Raw genomic sequence first — 8,131 nt, 5'->3', positions numbered from 1 at the left:
ACTTTATTCGTAAGCGTGTCTCCAATATGTGCCCACTGCCCACCCCTCCTCCTGTATCTCACTCAGGATGTCCCATATTCCCACCACTCTTTGTATTCCCCCCTGGGTATTCCCCACCCTTTCCCAGCTACCCACCCTTTCTAATCTACCCACCCTTTCCCAGCTACCCACCAGATCTGCCAGTGTCTCATTCTAACCAATTTATGCCCAATCCCCAATTCCAGACTCCTTCCCAGTTCCGGCCACCTCCTCATATCCAGGTGCCTGATAATCTGCCACCACAAACTTGTCCCTCTACTCAACCCAGGCAGCGAACATGGAGAAGGCAGAAAGCTGCCCAAGAGGATGAGTAGCGAGTGGCTAGAGGTGAAACACCACGGAAACGGCTTACAAAGGATATTTATCACTATATTTACAAGCAGTGTGGGCTGGCACAAAGTAAGAGAACTGGCCACACTCAGTTGAGGGGCCGGTATTGTCCAGCCTCATGCCTCTCGATTGCACAGTGGAGGGATGATGTACAAGGTCTTTCATTTATTTATTTATTTTTCTATATTGCAGTTATGTATATTGTGCTACGTGTATTGTGAACATTTTGTTTTTACTGGCTGTGTTATTTTGCAGTGTTTGTAGAAAAAAAGACACAACTCTTGTGGTGTTATAGGAACACATCCATCCATTGGGTGGAAGATTCCAGGTGCAAGTTCTGGAAAGAGAGTGTGGTGTGTTTGTTAGATCAGTAGGTTAAGTTTTTATTATAAATTGTTATTTGCAGTGTTTGTAGAAGAAAAGACACCACATCCTTTGGGTGGAAGATTCCAGGTGCAAGTCCTGAATAGAGTGTGTGGTGTGTTTGTCAGATAAGTATTTTAAGTTTTTATTATAAATTGTATAGTCAAAAATCAAACAAACCCTTTACTTAAATCCTTTGTGAGTATTCAAATAATTATAATATAGTGATTTTGTTTCTTTCTTTCTTCTCCCCCTTTCCCCCTCTCTTTTCCCTTCTTTTCCCCTTGTAGCTGTCCATTTTGCCCTGTTTTTGGCCGAGTGGTTAAGGCGATGGACTAGAAATCCATTGGGGTCTCCCTGCGCAGGTTCGAATCCTGCCGACTACGTTTGCGGTGTATTAAGCTCAGATGCTGATTTGTATCTCTAGAGGCAAAAGAGCAAACTTCATCTCGGCCGAGCCCTGTGCAACCGTCTGTTATCTCGCTTTGATCCTGTGGTTGGTTAGTACTCTGTGTTGTGGTCTCAGCGAATCCGGATCGAGGCAACTTTTTTGGGGGGGCTTGAATAAACTGCTTCCCGCTCGCTTTGGAAATGTGTTGGTGGCGAACGCCTTCAATCGGGCGAACAACGCACTGCAATTTGTTCAAAAAGAGCCGCGCCTAGCACTTCTTCAGCTGTTCTTTAGAATGTTTAAACCCAGCTCATCCAAGCTATTGGAAAGCGGCAAAGAAAAGGCTTAACTCCCCGTCGGGGAATCATTTTGGAGGAGGCTTGGCAGAAGAACTTGGCACGCACCGACACAAGCCCAGACAGCTCAGCTCGGTCTGGGAGGAGCCTCCTCATCATTTCTGTCTAACGGCGTGACATGCGGAGATACTGTCCAACCTAATAACGAGGATTAAACTTCTCAAATCGTAGTTCTTCTTTCTGTTGTTCACTGCTAGTACACGTGCTGAGAAATGAAAGTCTTTCTGTGAGAATCTGGATTTCGTCCTGTCCAAATATTGCATCTGTGTTTAATACAAAGTTCATGTATCATATGTATTCATTCTTATTCATTCCTATTAATATTAGCTTCTATTCATATAAGATGTGTTTTTCATTCTTGTTGTTTAACCTCGTTGGAAGTTCTATCATGTCATGCTGTCTTATGTTGACATAAGTATCTGTTGTTCTCCATATCAAGGTTCCTAATGATGCCTATGGACGATTGTTATGTTATTGTAATAATGAATATGTAATCATATCTGATTGTTCAGGAGGAAAGACTAAACAGAAAGTCTGGTGATTTTCCACTGTTTTGGTGGTTTTATATGACGCCACCTAAGGCAAAATTATAAGTATTAGTCCTAAAACAATAAACATTGGACTCTGATTGAACAAGCACTTGTGTCTGTGTCATACTTTGTCTCCAGGATCCTGAATACTCTGTGTGTTCCGTCGACTAGACTCTTCAACCGTAGAATATTGTTAGACAAGGGGACATAAGAAGTTTACATTCTTTCAGTTGGGGGCTCGTCTGAGGGGAGACTCTTCTCTCATTGAACGAAAGAGAACAAAAGACCTCTGGCGCACTGACGATCGGACACAGACCTACATTAAAAGGGGTAAGTGTTTTTCTATACAGTTCTTTATGACTTACAGAAATCTAACGCTTACCCTGTAGGATTCTTGTGTGTTTAAATTCATGTTAGTGGGAGTTGATTCTCCCATTGTTGTAACACTGAGGCTGGCATCAGTAATTAGTAAAATAATTATTAACGAATATGAATAGGTTTCAATTCATGTTAGTGGGATTCAACTTCCCATTGTTGTGACAGCGAGGCTGGCAACAGTAATTAATAAAATAATTATTAACGCACGAATATGAATGGTTAATGCAGTCTTGATCACACTGTAATTTGGGATCGAAGTGTTAGCTTTGAGGTAAAGGCTTTGTTACTCACAAAAAATAAATAAAAATAAATAAAATCTGTTTAATGGTTATTCTAAAAGATAAATTCTTACAGTTAAAATTGAAAATATTATTGATATCACTGTTACTGCATGTATTGAAATATTGGTGTCAGAAAAGGACGGTGAATATAATATCCCCCTCTGAACACAATATAATAAATGCAGCACTGTTGAAACTGTTGGTCGATTGAACACGAGGGTTTTTTTCTTTGTTTTGTTTGTACTGTACTGTTTATCACCGCCGGGTATATATAGAGTGTAAGATGGGAAATTCTGTTTCGAGGCCACTGCCGGGCGAAACGCCAGTCGCATTTATGTACAGAAATAATCAAGGATTTTATACAGATCCATATGTTAGCAATATCGCAGGATGGTTGGAGGGAATAAAACCGAAAATTGATTTTCCCTATCCGAGGGAAGGTTCATTTGCTGATGAGTGTATGTTACTGGCAGGGGGCATGTCAACGGGAGGTTGGGGAGACCCAACATGGGATTATCCATACATGAATAAAGCTTATACAGTATGGAAAGACATGAAAAAGGTTTGGGACCAGGGTCCGGAAAAATCTAAAATTATTGCGTATGCAAAGCAAAACCAGTGGCCATTTGAAAAGCCACCGGGATATACGAACCCTTGCCAGACACAGTTTTCTCCCTCTGCACCATCACTGCCGATAAAACCAAAAGAGATAAAACCGGAAAAGTTAATTGATAAACCTAATGTAACAACAAACCCTCAAAATTCAATGGTTTGGGTAAGAGCTGGAAACACGCTAAATGAAAGACCGTTAAGAATGTCTGATATGGAGGCGATCTGTAAAAGCTTGCCTTCTCCACAGGATGCGGGTAAATATGTATCAATTTTGCAAACACATACAAAATATGGGCATTTTACAGGAAGAGATTTCCGAGCGGTGTTGTTAAGAACACTAGAGAAAGATGTAACAGAGGAAATGCTGATTGAAAAATGTCCCGCATTATTACTTGACAATGATAAAATCACAAATAGCGGTACAGCTGCAAACCCACACGAGATGTTTTGGGAGACGGCTGCTAATGTTGAAACATTTTTCAAACAGCTAAGAGAGTTTCTTGATGAACGTTTAGGGAATCAACAGGACTTATCATATGCTGCAGGCACTAAGCAGGCAGCGAAGGAATCAGCTGCTCAATTTTTTGTGCGTTTTAAGAAAGCATGGGTTGAAGATTCTAAATTGCCTATAAATAATGATATAAAGCCTCTATTTGTCAATACTCTGTTAAATAACATGAATCATAAACAAGCGCAATTGATCAGAATAACTTGCATGATATGACTTTAGAGAATGCCATGTTTACAGGCTCTCTAGGAAAAAGGAACATTGAACTAACAGCTGTAAACCCTAGCCAAAGGAAGAAGTCTGAGGTCATTTGCTTTCATTGCGAAGGAGGGGCCATTACAAACGAGAGTGCAGAGAGTTGCACAAGTTTCGCACACACACACCACAGAGCAGACATGAGAACACCGGTGCTTCATATCCTACTGAGTAGCATTCAAATCAAGCATAGGGATACTCACAGAGAGATGTCGGTTCTAATTTATGTGAGATAACCCTAACATTTTCGAGTAATGTGGAGGCCAATGGTCTTAAACCATTTTTCCACAAATCCACAATTATTACAGGTGCTGCACTAAATCTTTTAGGTCGTGATATGATGCATAAATTAGGCATGGACATTAAATTTACTGATAACATGGTTGTTTTTCCTTTCTGTCTAGTTTACAGGCATCCGTCGATCCTCTGCCTACGAGTGGACTGATAAGCGGCTCAAGGGTATCTCCCTCCGGTAGCAGCATATCTATAGGGGCGGACACCATGATTAACCCTTTGTTATGGTCTCAGTTCAGGGATGAAACTGGTTTCATTGACATGGGTCCTCATCGGGCTAAACTTAAAACAAACAAACCTGTCTACATTAAACAATACCCTTTGTCTAAAGATAAGGAACAAGGCATTCAACATTTGATTGAAAACTTTGTCAAGCAGGGTGTCCTCGAACAAACACACTCACCATATAACACACCAATTAATCCTGTTTTGAAAGCGAATGGGAAAACTTGGAGATTAACTCAAGATTTAAGGGCAGTTAATCAGTTAATTATACCACTCGCACCAATTGTGCCTGATGTTTTGACTGTTATGAATTCAGTGCCACATTCGCACAAGTATTTTACAGAAATTGATTTGTGTGCAGCCTTTTTCTCTGTGCCTGTACACCCAGATACTCAGCCTTTGTTAGCATTTACATTTAGAGGGCAGCAATATTCATGGAAACGCCTTGCTCAGGGCTATGTAGACTCACCCGCTGTCTTTTCTGCAGCAGTGCACAGAACTTTGGCCAAAATGACTGATTTGCCTTCAACAGTGTGTGTGCTTCAGTTTGCAGATGACATACTCGTGTCGGGGGAGACGGAGGAGGACTGTGAAAAAGCATCTATAATTGTTTGCAATGTACTTGCCGAAACAGGTTTTAAAGCCTCGAAAGAGCCATTTCAATGCCTTGAAAGCAGCCATCACAACCGCACCAGCATTGGGCCTGCCGGACTACACCAAGCCTTTTCACTTGCATGTTAGGGAGACAGCGGGGGGGGGGGGGGGGGTCGCCTTAGGGGTCCTATTGCAACTTCATGGCTCAACATATAGGCCAGTTGCATATCTGTCTAAAAAGTTAGATAACATAGTCACAGGTATGCCAGCATGTCTCCGTGCTGTGGCTGCAGCGGCTCTGATTGTACAGATGGCTGAGAAAACTGTGCTGTCACACCCTTTAATATTATATGCATCCCATCAGGTAGGTGTAATTTTACACAACATGCAAAAACAACACATGACAGCGCAACGACGCTCAGGTTACGAGGCTACTCTGCTGGCAACAAAAAATCTTAGCATTCAAACTACAGCAAACATTAATCCTGCTTTGCTGGGTATTTTGGGTATGGTAGACATGGCAGATTTTAATGTTGAACATGATTGCATCTTTGAACTGACCACCTCTTACTCTTCTAGGTTCGATCTGTTGGACACGCCCCTAGAGGGGGGAGAACACATTTATGTTGATGGGTCTTGTTCAAAGCCATCTGACGGTGTCTACCTCTGTGGCTATGCTGTGGTTTCCGAGACAGGAGAGGTAAAAGAAGCTTTTGCTCTAGATTACAATTCGGCTCAAGCTGCAGAGTTGATAGCATTAATACGGGCCTGTGAGCTGATGACAGGAAAGAGAGTAACAATTCACACCGATTCTCGATATGCTTGGAGTGTTCTTCACCATTATGCCAGAATGTGGGAAGCGAGAAGTTTTAAAACTGCTGATGGAAAGCCAATAGCACATGTAAATCTGATAGGACAGTTGACTGAAGCAGTTCAGCTTCCGCTCGAAGTGGCCATAGTAAAGGTCAAGGGTCACGCTTCAGGGGAGGATGAACAGACTATAGGCAACAGAAGGGCTGATGAAGCCGCAAAGGCAGCAGCCCAAGCTCAGATTAAATCACCATTTCATCCCAAAAATGAATCAAAGGTAGCAATGACGTTGCACATAACAAATGTATCTGGCATTGATATCAAATTGCTGCAAAGTCAAACAACACAGGGAGACTTAGAGCATTGGAGAAAAAATGTTTGCACTCCTGATAAGGAAGGGATTATAAGAGATGGACAGGGTAGAATAGCACTACCGAAATTAGGGTTAATTATCCTAATAAGACATTACCATGGGTTATCTCACACCAGTTGTGCAAAAGTAGTTAAAGCAATTAATCAATTGTACTGTATAGCCGATGTTCATAGAACAGCAAAGCTTGTTTTGGATGCATGCTTAACAAGTCCTCAGGTAAATCCGCACAAATCAGCTAAGCACGATGCATTGACACATCCGGAAGCTCCTTTTCAACATTTACAAATTGATTTTACGCACATGCCGCCAATAGGTAACTTAAAATATCTTTTGGTAATTGTGGATCGATTCTCAAAGTGGCCTGAAGCATTTCCATGCGCAAAGGAAGATGCTAAAACAGTGGTAAAAATCTTAACGAAGGAGATTGTGCCAAGGTGGGGCGTACCGGCCAGATTGGAATCGGATAACGGGACGAGTTTCACGTCAAAGGTAACACAGCTCTTAGCAAAAGCGTTGTCTATTGATTGGCATTTTAATATTCCATATTTTCCGCAAAGTGCAGCAGTCGTGGAGAGATGTAATCGAACACTGAAAACACGACTATTAAAAGCTGTACTCGATACAGGAAGAAAGGGGCTTGATTTATTGCCCGCAGTCTTGGCAGAAATAAGAATGACCCCATCTTCCACGACAAAATTGTAACCGTTCTAAATACTAATGGGTAGACCTTTCCTGACCCCGTGGGTCAAAGGCCGGTCTGGTATTTCTTCTTTAGGTGATCTGAAGGTGATCCAGGAGGACTATGTGACTTCCCTAGTCGAAAAGTTAAATTCTATATGTGTTGATGTTTCTTTGTGAGCGACCCCCCCTCTTTGCTCTTCCCTCAGAGCAGCCTACTCATAACTTTGTTCCAGGACAAAAGGTCTTTGTGAGGAATCTGAAGCCAACAAAGGTTGGAGAACCAAAGTACCACGGACCAGCAACTGTGATTGCCGTAACACGGACAGAAGTTCTGACGGACTACCCACCACAGTGGATAAACGCTTCCAGACTGAAGTTGTGTTCTTCAGGAGAGCAGGCAAGCTCCAATTTAACATAGAATCTCAACAGGGGATTCACCTTACTACACCTCAGGGTGGAGAAAGCACTGACTAAGCTGAGGAAAGAACTACCTTTCGTGAGGTGGGGGCCACCCAAAGCAAGAAGATAGGAGGCCCATTGAGCCAACAGTGCTGACTCTGTAGCTTCCCCTGAGGTGCATTGAGGGCCAAATTCTACTCTTAAAAGGAAAAAGGGAAAAATTGTTATCCTAAGCAAATTTCCCATGGAATTCTTAGATATCAATTCCTATACTGCGTGCACACTTACAGAAGCCCTTATTGTGTTTGGCCCAGATATTCTTAAATTCTTAAATGATAGAACCTAACAGGCCAGGGCACCCGTTCAGGCAGCCAGGTAGACTGCGTGGAACAACGATTATTCTAATCCTAATAAGTATAATAATCACTGGTATAATCCTAAATTAAGAAGTAAAATTAGAGAGAAATTAACTGCTTACAACAGACATGATTTTAAATGATGATGGTAACTACGAGATGCCAAAACAAATGTCTCTAATAGTAAAAAAGACTCTGAATATTCGAGAAGGAAGACCACCAACATCCGTAATGCGAGACTATAACTGTTCGTATACAGGAGAACCTTTTCAAGGTCCTGCATTTTATGTAAATGCTCGTCCCGCAGAATTATGTGTGTGTTCCAAATCAGGCAGACATATAGTAGGAATGTCCGA

At 41.9% G+C, this 8,131-nt stretch overlaps 1 non-coding gene across 1 annotated transcript; it reads left to right on the top strand.

The window, feature by feature from the left end:
* Nucleotides 1-1,038: 1,038 nt before the first annotated feature.
* On the top strand, nucleotides 1,039-1,118 carry trnas-aga (transfer RNA serine (anticodon AGA)). The gene has a single exon. It is a non-coding gene; the product is annotated as a tRNA-Ser (tRNA).
* The last annotated feature ends 7,013 nt before the right edge of the window (nucleotides 1,119-8,131 follow it).

The sequence above is a fragment of the Triplophysa dalaica genome, chromosome 5 (assembly GCF_015846415.1).
Source record: "Triplophysa dalaica isolate WHDGS20190420 chromosome 5, ASM1584641v1, whole genome shotgun sequence".
Classification (NCBI taxonomy): Eukaryota; Metazoa; Chordata; class Actinopteri; order Cypriniformes; family Nemacheilidae; genus Triplophysa; species Triplophysa dalaica.
Note: the sequence above shows the minus strand (reverse complement) of the source record. Positions and strands in the feature narration are given on the sequence as shown.